Source organism: Diorhabda carinulata, chromosome 7 (assembly GCF_026250575.1).
Source record: "Diorhabda carinulata isolate Delta chromosome 7, icDioCari1.1, whole genome shotgun sequence".
NCBI lineage: Eukaryota > Metazoa > Arthropoda > Insecta > Coleoptera > Chrysomelidae > Diorhabda > Diorhabda carinulata.
In genome coordinates, this window is record NC_079466.1 from 12,439,265 (window position 1) to 12,457,066 (window position 17,802).

At 30.2% G+C, this 17,802-nt stretch overlaps 1 protein-coding gene across 1 annotated transcript in view; it reads left to right on the forward strand.

The window, feature by feature from the left end:
- The first annotated feature begins 15,784 nt into the window (after window positions 1-15,784).
- Window positions 15,785-17,802, forward strand: part of LOC130896375 (roundabout homolog 1-like) — an 84,521-nt gene continuing 82,503 nt past the window's right edge. The window contains exon 1 of the mRNA XM_057804404.1: window positions 15,785-15,950. The gene's annotated coding sequence lies outside the window, so the exon portion shown is untranslated. The remainder of the gene's footprint in view (window positions 15,951-17,802) is intronic.

The following is a 17,802-nucleotide window of genomic DNA, read 5'->3' on the forward strand; positions in this document are numbered from 1 at the left end:
CACACTATTAGATGTAGAATCATAATAAAAAACATAGAAAATGATGGATACAAGTTAATTCTTCTATAGACAAAAATTTTTCAAAACAACTTGACTGAATGGTCATTCGAACTCTATTATAATTAAATAGATCGAACCAACAAGTTGAAACTAAGTGTAAAGCTTGTAATTTACGCGTGTATAGATCATTGAGCAAGCGCTCTATCACTATACGAGGCCTAGAATTCATGAACTGAATATATTAGTTAAAAATTGTATGTAGGTTTATTTTTTTTTTTTGACTAAGAATCGTTCGAATCTCAAATCTTTATGTTGAAAATGAAGCAATTCGACAACCTTACCAACTACACCGTTATGGCTCAATACAAGTTTGGACGAGATGTAAGTATATAAGCAGCGCTTGTTTTTTTCTCAATTAGATTTATTATAATCAAAAATCTATTGTCAAAACAAGTATTTTCTGAACTATACCGTTAAATGGAAGGTTTTGATAAATTTATCTGGTGTAAATTCGTTCTTATATATAACAGAAGCACCTCTAAATTTTTAGTTGTTTAGTGGATTAATCCAGTTAAGCCGTTTCGCAGAATATATTATGGTGAAGTAGAAAGGCAGTTTTAGTACGTTTATGTTATGATATTTATTACAAGCTACACACACACACACACAGAATTAACTTCTTCTTCTCTTCTCTCTATCCCTTTTCCTCTACCTTCGTTCCAGATTTATACACATTCAACATAAAATGAATTCATTATATATAAATATACATACGTTTACTAGGCACGTAACAGAAATTGAATGGAGATTGTTTCCACGAAAAGTGTTTGTATTTCCGAGGTTTATAAGGACGATATTGAGGAAAATATATATTCCCGAACGTCCCGTTAAGGAAATATATTCATAGTTTAATCAGTGCGACTAGAAAACGGAAAAAATCTACGTATATTATAATACACGATTAGGGGATATAAATTTATATAACATCCATCAACCCCTTACTATTTTTCAGTAAAACATACTGTTTACACTACACTACACGCTAAATTACTCGTGATGTTAATAGTATGAAACTCTATATGGAAATTTAGTCACAGTTATTTGATGTCGTCTGAGTATTTGTCAACGTTGTCGTTTTTCAGGGTTTTTAAACCAATCCTCCACTTCATACAATCAGATTCATACGAATCCTAGTCTTAAGAAGACGGTCAACCACTTGAAAGAGCTTTGGAATTCAAAGTTACCAATTTTTAACGTATATCGCAATAGTTTAGACGGGAATGTTTTAAATATACATCAAACCAATTAGCATGCTGAACAGGATGTTTTGGGGGGATACAATTTGCTAATAAGGGGGTTGTTATAAAAAAGTACCCTAACAATGTAAGATTTCGATAAGTGGGTTTATTTAAGGTTGTGGAAGGTATATTAACACTAAATTAGTTGTTTGGTACTTAAATATCACGTTGGAGATGATACAATGTTTTGAGAGGACTTTTACATCGCAAAATATATGATGGAGGGTGGTTAAACAAAAATTTCCTGATTTGCGTTTCAAAATAAGTTGACGAAATCAATTAAAAAATGTCGAAGTATTTCATGAACTTGGTCTAAGGTCAACATGAAGGCCTTAAATACGTGATGTTAGTTTGGAAATGTACTTAAAATGATGAAATTCTTCAAAATTTGGTTCAATATTCCTTTTTTACTGTTTCAATCATCAAAAGGCAATTTCCTAAAACCCTGTATTAAATTCGAAAAAATGTTATTAGACTGTGATTTTAGTAAAAAAATTAATTATATCGATCGAAATTACCTCTCAAAAAATTACAAGTTGTTACTTGTTAAATCACCAGCATTTCAATTTTTAGATGTATTATTGTTAAATACGAAGGAGCTAATAAGTCCTAATTATTATAAAATTTCGTCAATTATAGAAATCGCTTATATAATTCTATTAGATTGCTTACAATTTGAAAAAATATGATTAAAATGTGTTTATTCTCATTAAAACTAATTGAAATAAATGAAATTTGGATTTTTTTGTCATGTTTTATTTCTAAATCCTAAAACCCTGATTAAATTCGAAATTAGTTGAAGGCTCAATACTTTACAAAGCGAAAAAATGCACAATCATTTGCCAATTGAAATCAAATTTAAATTATCAATTACCGCAAACAAAAAAAAATATTCTTGCAATAAAAAACTTTTCTAATGAACTAAAAGAAACTTTCGGGAAAAGGAAAAGTTATGCTGAGACGGGGCTTGAATGCGATAAAGGGTCGATGTGCACAACTATCCCAAACTAACCTCCAAATTGACAATACCCATAAACGAGTCTTGGAATTCTGATTAGTTACGAGTTTTGTTTTCACTATATCTTTTTCATACACTTTGATGCACATATTATAGAAAACACCTTTAGGTTTTGTTGTTTTGTTGTTTTTTCATAATCTAGTTGCTAGTAGGTTTTGAGATATCGTGCTTTAAAATTTACTGTCGCTATTTTCGATTATATCATCATCATCATATATTTTCACCAATATCTCTAGAACCACCATACAGAAAGTATTCTAATATAGCTCTATTAATAGAGCATGAAATGGACTATATTCTATAGTTTTTTCATAATCTAGTTTCTAGTAAGTTTTGAGATATCGTGCTTTAAAGTTTAATGTCGCTTTTTTCGATTATATCATCATCATCGTCATATACTTTCACCAATATCCCTAGAACCATCATACAGAAAGTATTCTACCATAACTCTATTGATAAAGCGTGAAATGGACTCTATTCTATAGTTTTTTCATAATCTAGTTGCTAGTAGGTTTTGATATATCGTGCTTTAAAGTTTACTGTCGCTATTTTCGATTATATCAGTTTTGCTTTCACTACATCTCTTTAATACATTTCTACAATGTTTTGTTTTTATTCAGCACGGTAATCACCCTTAAATACCTCGCTTAACCCTTTCTGAAACTGTATAGTTTCTTAACAACAATAAAGTACACTTTGATGCACCTATTATAGAAAACACCTTTCCCCCGGTTGATAGATGATCCCTTATGCTAACAAGGGTAGATTAAGTGGGCCAAATTAAAGCAAACAAAACAATAATAACAAACGGCTTCAGGGGGTGACTTCAAACATCACCATTAACGTATACAAGTACAGAAAGGGTTTAATTTCAAGTTTTAGTGTAATTTGAATAAAGACAATTGATTTAGAATCGTGAAAACATGTACAGGTTGGACAAGTACGTTCTTAGGTAATACCTCAAGAACGGAACTAAATTCTTAAAAATTTCAAATTAAATAACATTTTATAAACTATAATCAAATTATTTATTGAATTCTACACATTTTTTATTTTAGAAGTCATAGTCTATGTCTTAAACTAAAAAGTAGGGGAGAGTGGAACTTTGTTGTGAAAAAAATGGTTAAAACTCTCCAATTAAATAGCATAATTCATCCCCCAGTGGTCATAATACCCTCTATAATGTTTTTTATTAATTTAAGTATAATTTAATATAAATTTCTTTCGCTTCGGTAACTCTATGGAAACAGGAAGATATCAAATATCAAATGAAACTCAACCCCATCGCTAGTCGTTGAATGGAGTGATGGGAAACAAAAGCCGGCGTCGTCGCCTAGAGAAAGAGCCTCGCGTTACGTTATCCAAGGTCTATGGAGGAGCTTAAAAGGGCTAAAAGTCTGGGAAAGGGTATGCTGAAAGTTGGGACGTAATTAGTAAATGAGCTGCGACTTTTCCAGACGTTTGGAAAGTTTCAGTGGAGTATTTATTGGGTAGGTTGTTGGTAATAGAAATACGAGAAACAAATATGAGAAATTTATATACGTGCGTGTGAATATTTAAAAAAAAACCAAAAAGAAATAAAAAATGATTAGAATTTCATATTTAAAATACTTCTAGTTTCCGAGATATAGCGCTCTAAAGTTTACAATCACTATTTGCTATTATATATCCCATACTTTTACTTCTATCTCTAAAACTATTAAGTATGTGTGATTTTGATCCAGCTCTATCGATTCAACATAAAATTAACCATATCGTACTAAATTTTCAAATTTTGAACAGTACTAGTTTCCGAGATATAGTGATTTAAAGTTTATTATTATTTATCATATATTTTTGCTCATGTTTCTAGAACTGTCAAACGAAGAAATTTGTACTATAGCTCTTTTGATTGAGCATGAAATAATCTATATTACAAAAAATTTTCATATCCTGAATGATATTAGTTTTTGAAATATAGTGCTTTAAAGTTTACTCTTGCTATTTTCGATTATATCATCATCATATACTTTCACTAATATTTCTAGAACCATCATACAGAAACTATTCTACTATAACCCTATCAATAGAGCATGAAATGGACTCTATTCTACAGTTTTTTCACAATCTAGTTGCTAGTAGGTTTTGAGATATCGTGCTTTAAAGTTTACTCTTGCTATTTTCCATTATATCATCATCATCATCATATACTTTCACCAATATCTCTAGAACAATCATACAGAAAGTATTCTACCATAACTCTATTGATAGAGCATGAACTGGACTATATTATAGTGTTTTTGCCTAATCTAGTTGCTAGTAGGTTTTGAGATATCGTGCTTTAAAGTTTACTGTCACTATTTCCTATTATATCATCATCTTCGTCATATACTTTTATCAATATCCTTAAAATCATCAAACAGAAAGTATTCTTCTATAGCTCTATTGATAGATCATGAAATGGAGTATATTCTATAGTTTTTTCACAATCTAGTTGCTAGTAGGTTTTGAGATATCGTGCTTTAAAGTTTACTATCGCTATTTTCGATTATATCACCATTTTCATCATATACTTTTATCAATATCTCTAGAACCATCAATCAGAAAGGATCCTACCATAGCTCTATTGATAGATCATGAAATGGACTATATTTTAGTGTTGCTAGTAGGTTTTGAGATATCGTGTTTTAAAATTTAATATCGCTATTTTCGATTATAACATTATCATCATCATATACTTTCGCCAATATCTCTAGAACCATCAAACAGAAAGTATTCTACCATAGCTCTATTGATAGAACATGAAATGGACTATATTACAGTGTTTTCTCATAATCTAGTTGCTAGTAGGTTTTGAGATATCGTGCTTTAAAGTTTACTCTTACTACAATTTCCAAAGCAGTAATCAAGCACAAAACACGCTCCTGGATGCTATCCCGAATTTTATACAAAAATATATTCGGTACATCATGAAATTTCAACAAAAATTACCCCTAAATAAATTTATCCATGTGTCGACTTTGACCGTCACCTTCAACTCATCTCCAATATACCAACCGGATTGAAAATCTCTTAACTTAACACAATGGAATGATTTATGGGTCTGTCTGTGCTTGATAACGTTTCTACATTGTACTTTCCCTTTCGGATCTTCATGGATTCGGTTTTCCTTTTCCTCGGAATACTCTCTCGATACGTACTAGCTTCACTTTCATAGAAACGGGAATTATTTGTTTTCGTTTCGGTGGTGCTTACATTTCACTCGATTCATCTTAAGTGGATTCGTACGGCGGCCATTGTTTCGTTAAGTTCGGATTATACGGTTAATAAGTCGATTGTTTACCAAACAATTTTTCGACGGAAACGCACAAACGCGAATTTTCTCAAAATAAACCATCAGATTAAGGTGATGAAATGTTAGTTTGTAGCTATCTGTGTAGAAGATGTCCATGTTATTTGCATGTCTCTTCAACTTTTCCTTTCATCTTGCTTCAATTTTCTTTGTCTTCAGTCTTTAATAGACGTTGGAAGGCTTCGATATATTTAAAAATGGTCTACAAAAGTTTCTATACAATCACAAAATCATGCAAGATTTAATACGATTATGACTTATCTGGTAAACCAAAACGTAGTACCTGCGTCCAAATATCCTTTTCCAGGATTATTTTTGTTAAAACATCCTTTCAAAGTCTTGTTAAGACTTATTGCAGACCTATAGACTGAAATGTTTTCGTTTTTACTGAATGAAAATGATGTGGTCATACAAATCATACGTTTAGGCCATACAAATAAAAGTGTTGACAAAAATATTCTATCCAGTTACAAAATCGTATCCAGCTGTCTTATTTTCTGTACTAAATTCATGTTTCGAATGTAATTACTGTGCAAGATTGAATCCGATTGACTGCAGATCGATTTTGGTTTAAGGAAATCCCACAGACTGTATTTTCAGTAGATGACGACTTATCTGGTAAACAGGATGTGGTACCTGGGTCTAAATGTCCTTTTCCAGGATTATTTTTCTTCAAACGACGTCCCAAAGTCGTGTTAAGACTTATTGCAGCCCTATAGACTGATAAGTTTTCGTTTTTACTAAATGAAAATGATATGGTCATACAAATCATACGTTTAAGATATACAAATAAAAGTGTTGACACAAATATTCTATCCAGTCACAAAATCGTATCCAGCTGTCTTATTTTCTGTACTAAATTCAAGTTTCGAATGTAATTACTGTGCAATGTTGAATCCGATTGACTGCAGATCGATTTTGGTTTAAGGAAATCCCATAGACTGCATTTTCTGTAGATGACGACTTATCTGGTAAACAGGATGTGGTACCTGGGTCTAAATGTCCATTTCAAGGATTATTTTTCTTCAAACGATGTCCCAAAGTCTTGTTAAGAGTTATAACAGCCTTATAGACTGACATGTATTCGTTTTTACTGATTGAAATTGATATGGTCATACAGATCATACTTTTAAGCCATACAAAGTCAAATATTTTTTTACATTTTTCGTCCCAACAAATTGCATGCATCGCTCACAAACTACAAGAGAGTACTGCTGATAAAAATCGGCTAATACTGATGAGAACTCGAATTGTTTTAACTGGTCATATCACTCTGAATCATTAATTATTTTCCCACGACATTTTTCTGATAATAACCCTGTATATCGAAACATTTTTGTTAATTTGGAATCTTCTTTTTTTAAATATAAAACGTAATTATTTTCAAGTAAAACTTAATACTCATTATTGCCAAATTTCACGTAGAAATACCACAATGGGAATATTCTTTTGACGTCTGTCGTAGCGGAAAAAACCCTAATATGGTTTTTTATGTGTGTGCAAATTGAAAATAAACAAGTAGAAAGGGCCCAATAATTACGAAAGGGACGGCGTTTCTGTTATTACACTTACACATATATACCAAATTGTTTTCGTTTTTCTCTCAATAAATTTCCGAACTAAATGAATTCATTATCAAAGGAACGCATCTCCAATCAAGCTTAAACAACCCAACTTAGAATTGCATAACCGTTTAATTAAGAAAATAATCGTAAATCAAGTCGTTCTAAGCCGAGGTAAATAGAGATGGAAACAGAGAGTTGCCATATTTTTTTATTCGGAAACAATTGGTGTCCAGTACGTGGCCGGTTCGGGAGCTCCGCCGGAAACCGCCATCGCCACCTATCGCTAAATCTCGAAGTTATTTATTACTCCGTAGATAAGGCTTCGTATTTACCGGCGATTCTGTGTATTCGCTCAGTCGGTAACATAGACGGGGGGCGACAATATGATCAAGACAAGTTAATTATTTTCTAAAAACTTTAATACAATTATACAGTCTTTTGAAAAAAAATTAGCACAAGTTCAGCAACGCTCATAAATACGGAAACGTCATCGGAAAATATTGAAACGAAGCTTGTTCGTAATTCTGACAGTTGTGTTATGATAACGCGTGCTCATCGAGTAGACGCGTTTTCATAATGAATAAATTTTGTCAACAATTTCCGAACTCGTCGCTAACGAATCGTTCGATTGTATGAGACGTAGCAGAAATTCTTAAAAACGGTCTCTGTTGACGACGCGTCGCGTTCTGGACAAAGACAAACGCATTTATCATCCGTATTTTCTCTATACTCTTTACGAGAATGATTACATTTTGTGATCGGATGAAACAACCTTGAATAAGCTGAAAAATAATGTAGTATCGACTGTTTGTGGGAGATAAAACAATTACTTCACTAGCTATCTGGCACGACGGGTATTAAATTATATTTTCGCTCACAAAAACTCTTGGTAAGTGATTCCAAAGTTCGAAAAAAACCGAATTTTTATTGTTTTTGGGAAGTTAAAACAATTACTTCACTATCTATGTACCACGATGGGTATTAAATTATAATTTTGCTTTAAGTATTGACTAAACTGGATGTTTCTAAATTAAAAACACCAATTTCGATAGCTATATATCCCTGCAAATATTGAAATATATTTTTGCCGAAAATCATGATAAAACTCGATTTTTTTATAATGTCATTCAACATTAACTTGCATTGCACTAAAATAGTTAAATTTCGAAGGTTTTTGATAAGTAAAAACAACCAACACCACCGCTATATGTCGTTACACGTATTGGATTATATTTTTGTGAAAACACTTCGAGGAAAATCAATTTTTTTGTATTATATTTCGATAAGTCCAATACTAATGAAATTTTGACCTTTTTTGACACAATTACTTCCATAACTATATGCCGTGAGGGGTAGGGAATTGCACGATGAGGAAAGTCAAGTTTTTTATATATTATTCAACTTTTAATCTCGTTAAGTTCCGAAAGAAACATATTCAAAAATAAAAAACAACTACTTCCGTAGCTATACATTGCGACGGATATTAAATTACATTCAGATTTTGTATTGGGTATTTTGCATAATAATTTTTGTATTTAATACACAAAAAAGTGAATCATAACAATAATTCCTTATGAATAAATATATTTCCCATATTTTTAAAGTATCCACAAAATATTTCTTATAAAAACGATTGTCACGTGATCTGTATAAAAAAAGAAACATCTGTCACCGATTGTAAATTATTATTTCCATGTAAAATCTTCGGATTACCCATATACCTGATCTATTAACAAAAAAAAAATACTTATTTACACTCAAGACTCCAAGCAATCCCGTTTTTCGAGATTTTGAGATTTTAACAAAGACCTTTAGAAAATGTTTTCTGAAGAGCATCAGTATTATAACCACTTCTACCAACAACAAGATTTTATGAACCGAAAAGTATTTTGAATTATTGCCATAAATTCTATTGTTGAATTCGCTAAATCAGTTTCCACTATTTTTGTATTTTGTGTTCAAGAGAAAAGATTCCTACTTTATCGACGTGAAACCAAGTTATAGTCTATTTTTATAAATGAGGGAGTATCGAAATGATAAACCATTCGTAATCCATAGGCGTATCACTTGTTTTAGTACACATTTCAAATTATTTCTCGAATAATAATTCATAAACTAAATATACCACAGCTGTCAAATTTCTAAAAGTATTTTTTGAAGGTAATGGCCATAAAACATACCAAATAATAATGTCAACTTGCATGTTAATTTCTGTAACACAAGTTTAGTTCTGTCACTTACTGTCAATGTCAAACTACGAATTTAAAAATGAGGCGAATGCATGTGTATCGAAAATCCGCCATGTTGTTTCCACAGAATAATAACTAACTATACCTTTCTTTTTAGGGTAAGTTTGTGGTTAGAGCTAACTGAAAATCGTACCAGTAGTGTCATTACTGTCAATGTCAATTGTCAAGATAAATAAACATACGGATTTGATGCTTGTAATTCCATCTATGTGTGAGCTCACGAGTTTTTTAATCCACCTAAGAAAACTGTTATAAATAAAGATGAAACGGTTTTGAATTTAGTCTTACGGAACTACGGTAAACATGGAAATAATTCAGATCCAGATTAAAAACATCAATTAGTCACCATTGATTGGTTTGTCAGTTTAAAAGTTTCGCCGATCCCAGCGCCCTTGTCTTTTAATCTGACTTTCTAATTGAGATATGGAAAGTTTCGAAAAGTTTCCCAATTTATTTCGAATCTAATTTGATTATCATACAAATGGAAAAGATATTGTAAGTAATAGTACCGAATGCGATGTCGGTTATGGGCCGTAAAAGAACAAAAACTACTTCGTCCGATGTAATTTAACCTTTTTAGGCAATTATTACAACCGTTTGGAATTGTAGAAAGGGCTGGTTACCAATTTAGGGACTTGTTAGATGAATGCAATTAAAGTCTGCACTTTAATTACGAGGTTTATCCAATCTCGAAGTAAAAATCATTTTACTAAACTTCAAAAACGTATTAACTTATGTGAAACATTTTTTTAAATTTCGTCCATTTTTCATGTTTTTTTTTAATGTAGGGCGAAATTATAAAACAAAAACACCTCGGAATTTATAATTACTTACTCAACATTGACTTATTTATATTAGATTCATACCATCAAAGAAACTGATTAAAATTTCACCGACTGCGCCAGTTAGGAAACTGAATTCCTGTACCCAGTTGTTTAACTGGGCATTGGTCGTCTCTGATTATATAAATAAACATCCCAACGACAAATTTTGTTATTTGTATTCTCGACATAACCTCCAATTAGCGTTTTCATGTTTTCTCTAATGCAAATCACCTCATAGTTCATCAATTTCTCGATAGTTCAATCTCTACTGGCAAATGAGACTTGTTTTGTTGTTTATAAATTGTATACGGGGCGTTTTCGAACTTAAATAGATAAAAGCTCCCCCTGGTTACCGATCGTTTCTATGCTAGACACGTACAACCCTACAGCCCGTTTCAAAACGTAAGAACAGCAACGTTATTAGAAGCGGTGTTGTATAACTGCACTGAATTAGTAGTTTGAGGTAAAATTTTTACTACACAAACATTCAAAACTATCTAATCCATTTCCTCATCTTCAGCTTCTTTGTTGTCTTCCTCTTTGTATATAAGATCGTACCAGAGTTTATTGTCATCGATTAATGTGTGTCTGACTCCCTTTTTCTTATCTTGTTCCTCCAGGATGTGCTGAACCACGAGGATGGTTCCCGAAGTACCTAGCACGACCTAGAGATTCCTATAGGATTGCTTCCTCAAAGGAATGGGATGATGGTTCCAGAAACGTTGAAGATCTGGCAGATCGTGAATTGAAAACGCGCGATTTATTAGACGTGGTAGGCATTCCAAAGCGTCGTGAAGATGTTTCCATCGAGTTCTTCATACCTAAAACAGAAGAACTATCAAAATAATGGATTGAAAAAGAAGAATTTTCTCTAAAGATCGTTCATCTGTAGGCAAACTGCCAAACGAAGATTTCTCTCTTGTTAAAAATCTTCAATTTTGTTCTTATACAATAAGAAAAAGTTATAGAAGATGAATCGCCGATGATTTCAACGTTGTTACTTACTGACTGACAAATCAATAAAACTTTGAAACAATTCCAGTAAACATAGAAGCTTCAAATTTTGAATACAATTATTAGTAATAATAATAATAGAATTGGTAATATTCGATTCGAAATTTTACCAATAAATTTGTGATTTTCGTTGATTATTTCGATTGTTATATTAATTTAGTGAATATCGGTTTTGCAGTATCCGGTAAAACTTAGATGGTACTTGAAGAAATTACAAGTTTGGGCGGGTTAAATCTAATTAATGTCGACTCTGGAAGTATCCTCAATTGATTAAGATGCGTTTTTAGTCCAGATTTGTCAAAAATTGTAACACCAAAGCCTCCGAGAAAAACCCATAGACAGGGAGTTGTCTTTGATAATATGGAGTAGTACAGAAACAGAAAAGTTTATAAGGGCTCTATGAAAATTCGTAGGGACTAAATAAATCAACAGATTTGGTATTATAAGGATCACACAACTTTTTGTCAGTCAAATACTTTTTTTCAGTGTAGAGTTTCAATTATTCCATCGATGTTTTCCATAATATTTACAGCCGAAACGTGAATCTACTTTGTGTATTCCATCCATTAGCAGCGACTGAATTTTTCATACGTAAACACATACAAAAAAATAATTAAAATGATATTGAAATCCTTTGGCTTTAAATTGCAACGTTGCAATGTTCGTGAAACAAAATATAATTAGCGAAATTGAATCAATTAAAACCATAATATTTTGAAAGCAGTCCGCTATGGATTTTCATCAAAATATTTAATGAAAACATTGGACAAACATCACACTTCATGGTAATACTTGTGGGCTTCGTTTTCTTCATCTTTTTTTATTTTCTGCTTTTTTTTATTTCAATTTAATCTTTTCAGCGTTCTTTTTATTTACGTTAAAATATTTTATTTTGAACTGATTTTAAATTCAAAAAGACTTCCAGGGGGATCTTCTAAGAGATGACGAGACATCTATTTATCAAGTAGCTGGATAGTAAAAGAAACGAGACTAAGTCTTAAGAAAACAGAAAGAAGAAAAAGTTGTAACTTTACTCAATAACATAATTTCCCATCAAATGTTTATCTTGTTTCATAATTTCGAAATATTAGCTGATGGAGTGGTCAAATACAAAAGATACTTAAAGAAAGGTTTAATCACGTGGTGTCAGATCTGGTTAACACGTGGAAACCTTTCAAATAGTCTACAATTACGATTTCCGCTACATTCTTGGTTATTTCAGATTTTCTAAACTAGACGGTATTTTCATTTGGGATGTTTTTGAGGTTATTTGTTTTTGGGTGTATAGTGCTGAAGAGGTTGAATAAAATGAAAACTGTAAGCGTTTTACGAAAAAAATTGGACGTATGTCCCAGACAGAGCGTGTTGTAAAAAAGTTCGTAACACAACAAAAATTTATCAGAAATAAAAATGATATATTACGTCAGATATGAGTGGGATGACCGTCTTGTTGGGATAAAGTGAGAAAATAAATCTTGTGGAAAACCGAAAGCTTCTCTTTGAAAAATGTGCCTTGTTAAGTTTTTCGAGAAAGAAATATTTTGTCCGCTTTTTCCAAAGAATTTTTTGGTGGTTAAAACTACAGCTAAAAGCTAAAGATATTTCAAACTTTTCACACGTGATATTACTATACAGAGTGGTTCATAAAGTCTATAATACGAAATATTTAATAAATACTTTTCTTACTTATACAAGGATCAAAAGGATCATTTTATCCAAGTTTAATACTTTTTTTTTAGTGTTTGGATCAATAAAAAACATCAATTAGTGTAGAGGCTGTTTTAACTAGAATATTTAAACTTGAGATTACACGATAACTGCACGTTCGTTTGTTAGTGATAAAATAGCAATTTAAAGGAAAAAGAAATTGTTTAAAAGACAGATTAATATACAAAAAAGCTTGTCCAAATTGGAACCAGAAATTTTGAAGGTTAAAACATTAAATAACTATCAAATAATAATAATTTTAGTAAATAATCAATTCATCAACCATTCATAGGAATTCTGTTCAAATCTGTAAAGTTTTTGTTGGTTCAATTTAATAATAACGAAACTAGAATATTCGAATCGATATCGATACCAAAGAATCGATTTTGGGAATTGCACTCAAAGATATGAATATTTGATGTGTCGAATTATTTATACAATTACCGCGTGTCCAGATAATCATATCAATTTTTTTTATATATTAATAGGATTTTTTTTTCGACCGCGACGTTAAACGTAAATGAATTTCCTCATCCGGAAAATCTCGTATCGGTTTCTTTTGGAAAACTAAATAATTATTCGATGTGAATGGTAGGAATTCGAAATGAGTACAGGGAGGGACGGGGGTGGGTTTATTTGTACTGGCATAATTGGAAAGGTGCAATTGAAAGGAAATGATGGAAAATTGAGGTAATTGAGATCGAATTAATTTCTATCGTTTTTTTGTTTCCAATTTATTTTTATTCGATTATCTTATAATGTATTGTCGTTTGAAAAAAATTTAATCAAACCACAACGTTTTTTAAAAATTGACAATAAACAACGAAAATTTTTTTTGGCAATAAATTATTTTTATTGGATGAGGATTCTTTGAACTCCTTTTCGAGCTTTGGAGTTTAAGCTCCCTTTAGTGAACTCTCTTCAACTATTCTTTGGTTTTGGTAGTCAATTCAAACAAACCTCATCACTAGGTCATTAATTTCTTTTTGGAAAACTTTGGAAATTATCGAGGAGGTTGTTTAATCTTGGAAAGAAAGAAAAATTTCGGTTCCAAATTTTGCAGGCCGCGTAGTCAAACAGCTTCATCTTTACAGTACTTTGAAATTTTAATAGCTTTCCCTGGAATTCTTCCACGGCCTCCAGGTTGAGACGCGCCTAGACTATGAAGATTTGCGATTAAAATACGGGGTTCAATCAATAGTTTCTTGGTATTAAAACTTACGAATCATAAATTTGCGAAAATTCGTATATAAATTTTATATTTAGTGTAGGGAAGACTCCCGATTATTTTAGAGAAAAAAAGTATGAGAAATCATCGAAAAGGGGAGAAATATAAATAGGACATCGAAATTCGAACAATCGAGTTCGAGCGCATGCATTTTAATTGCTGTTCTCTGAATTCACGAATCTATTGAATTGAATGGAATTGAAATTTAGAAGGGTTCGTTTTGACAATACACAAAATCATCATGAAATGTAAAAAAAATCGTTAACTTCCATATACAATGTGGCCTAGAATGAATAAAACAATATTTGACAAAATTTCAATCTTTGTGATATTCAGAATTACCTGGATTACCACCTCACGATTTGCAGTTAAAAGTAGAATCAGTCATCATCATGCATCAGCAACTAAATCGGATGTAAAAAAGAAGATGAATAACGTCTTTAAGGGAAAATACAAAGGAGAGGATGTCTGGACTCGTTTACAATTTCCAGTACTTCTGGCATTTGCGATAACCATAAATAAATCGCAAGGCCACTCGTTGGAAATTTAATTAATCACTATCGCGATGTGATCCAATCAATTTTTAGTTTAATTCGTCAAAATAATTTCTTTTCTTTCACTTTTCACATTTTTTTAAATCTTCGTTATTTTTAGTAAAATCATCGTCGAACTTGATTAGAAGAGATGAATTTCGAACAGAGACGGATTAATTTATTTTATTTAGAATCGTTTCTTCATAAATACATCTCTGGTACTTTGATAGAGTAATAAAACAACTTTTATACAAATACTATACGGTTTATACCGTCCTTTTCTATGATTATATATGAGGTTTACTACTAAAGTTTCGAAATATGACAACATAGATGTCAATACGTCAAATTTGACATTACTATTGTCATACGAATGCTATTACGAGAATATTTTGAATAAAAAAAGACGTCATATCCAATTAGAAAATTAATTAACCTCTCTAGTAATTAAATAATAATCTGGTATGTCATTATTACTAATAAAACTAGTTTTCTGGTTAATTTAACGTGATTTATCAATTTGATGACGGTTTTTGTTGATATTTACCAAAGTAAACGTCAAATCGAACGAACAACTCAAGTCAAAATTCTCCGAAGCTCCACATTAGATCTTGTTGCTCAATCCTATTCTCTAAACCTTAAGAAGAGTGGAATTTAGTTAGAATGGTATCTAGCAAGTAGTTTTTCATAAATATCCCTTCATTTGTTAGTCTAGCTGGGATTTTAAGGTTATATCTAGGTTCCATACGGCATTTTATTCAGGAATCCATATGCTCAAAAAATTTTCGTCTTTGAACATTTTTTTCTTAAATACGAAAACAACCAGACGTCGAATTACTACAAAATCTATTATCTGAAACATCTGGTACATTATTAATCCGAATTTAATAGTAATTATTCTCGCAGCATCAGATTTTTATGAGGAAGAGTCCGTTTTTCCGCAGCAGTCCTTCCCTGGGAAATGGTGGGGGATTAGATCATTCGCGGACGGTAGAGGGTGCTATTCCATCCATGCTCAGTGCCCCGTCAACAACGAATCGGAGCGGATCCGCGATACGCGTCAATAAAATTTCGTATAATTTTTGACAGTTTGTGTATTAATTTGACGTTTAGTGATACTAAATATAAGTGATATTCGTTAATATTTTACGTAAATTGTTGAAGAGAAAATTCGTCATGAACGGTGAGGGTTGTTACTAGTTTTAGGTTATAGTGGGTTCGACCCGGGATTGATTTACTCGATAAATAAGGGATTGGGAATATCACTCGAAATTAAACTATAGAAAAATTAGTTAAATTTCGTCTAAATTGATATGAATAATATTTAAAAATATATAAGCGTGTGTAATATTATAAATTGAAGGTTTTTTTATTTTTAAGGGTTAGACATCATTTACTTGTAGTATTTCATTCCCTGTAAACTAAAAATTAGTTAAATTACGTTTAATATACTTATTTTACAACAAAATTGATATAAATGATATTTAAAAATATATAAGCGTGTTTAATATTATAAATTAAAGGTTTTTTTTATTTTTAATGGTTAGAAATCATCTACTTGTAGTATTTCATTCCCTGTAAACTAAAAATTAGTTAAATTACGTTCAATATTCTTATTTTATAACAAAATTGATATAAATGATATTTAAAAATATATAAACGTGTTTAATATTATAAATTAAAGGTTTTTTTTTATTTTTAATGGTTAGAAATCATCTACTTGTAGTATTTCATTCCCTGTAAACTAAAAATTAGTTGAATTACGTTCAATATTCTTATTTTATAGCAAAATTGATATAAATGATTTTTAAAAATATGTAAGCGTGTTTAATATTATAAATTAAAGGTTTTTTTTATTTTTAATGGTTAGAAATCATCTACTTATAGTATTTCATTCCCTGTAAACTAAAAATTAGTTAAATTACGTTCAATATTCTTATTTTATAACAAAATTGATATAAATGATATTTAAAAATATATAAGCGTGTTTAATATTATAAATTAAAGTTTTTTCTTTATTTTTAAGAGCTAGAAATCATCTATTTGAAGTCTTTCATAACCTGTTAACTGAAAATTGGTTAAATTTCGTTTAATATACTTGTTTTAAAACAAATTGGATATAAATGATATTTAAAAATATTTAAGCGTGTTTAATATTATAAATTAAAGTTTTTTTTATTTTTAAGGGTTAGAAATCATCTATTTGTAGTATTTCATTCCCTGTAAACTAAAAATTAGTTAAATTTCATTTAATATACTTATTGTATAACAAAATTGATATAAATGATATTTAAAAATATATAAGCGTGTTTAATATTATAAATTAAAGGTTTTTTTTATTTTTAATGGTTAGAAATCATCTACTTGTAGTATTTCATTCCCTGTAAACTAAAAATTAGTTAAATTACGTTCAATATTCTTATTTTATAACAAAATTGATATAAATGATATTTAAAAATATATAAACGTGTTTAATATTATAAATTAAAGGTTTTTTTTTATTTTTAATGGTTAGAAATCATCTACTTGTAGTATTTCATTCCCTGTAAACTAAAAATTAGTTGAATTACGTTCAATATTCTTATTTTATAGCAAAATTGATATAAATGATTTTTAAAAATATGTAAGCGTGTTTAATATTATAAATTAAAGGTTTTTTTTATTTTTAATGGTTAGAAATCATCTACTTATAGTATTTCATTCCCTGTAAACTAAAAATTAGTTAAATTACGTTCAATATTCTTATTTTATAACAAAATTGATATAAATGATATTTAAAAATATATAAGCGTGTTTAATATTATAAATTAAAGTTTTTTCTTTATTTTTAAGAGCTAGAAATCATCTATTTGAAGTCTTTCATAACCTGTTAACTGAAAATTGGTTAAATTTCGTTTAATATACTTGTTTTAAAACAAATTGGATATAAATGATATTTAAAAATATTTAAGCGTGTTTAATATTATAAATTAAAGTTTTTTTTATTTTTAAGGGTTAGAAATCATCTATTTGTAGTATTTCATTCCCTGTAAACT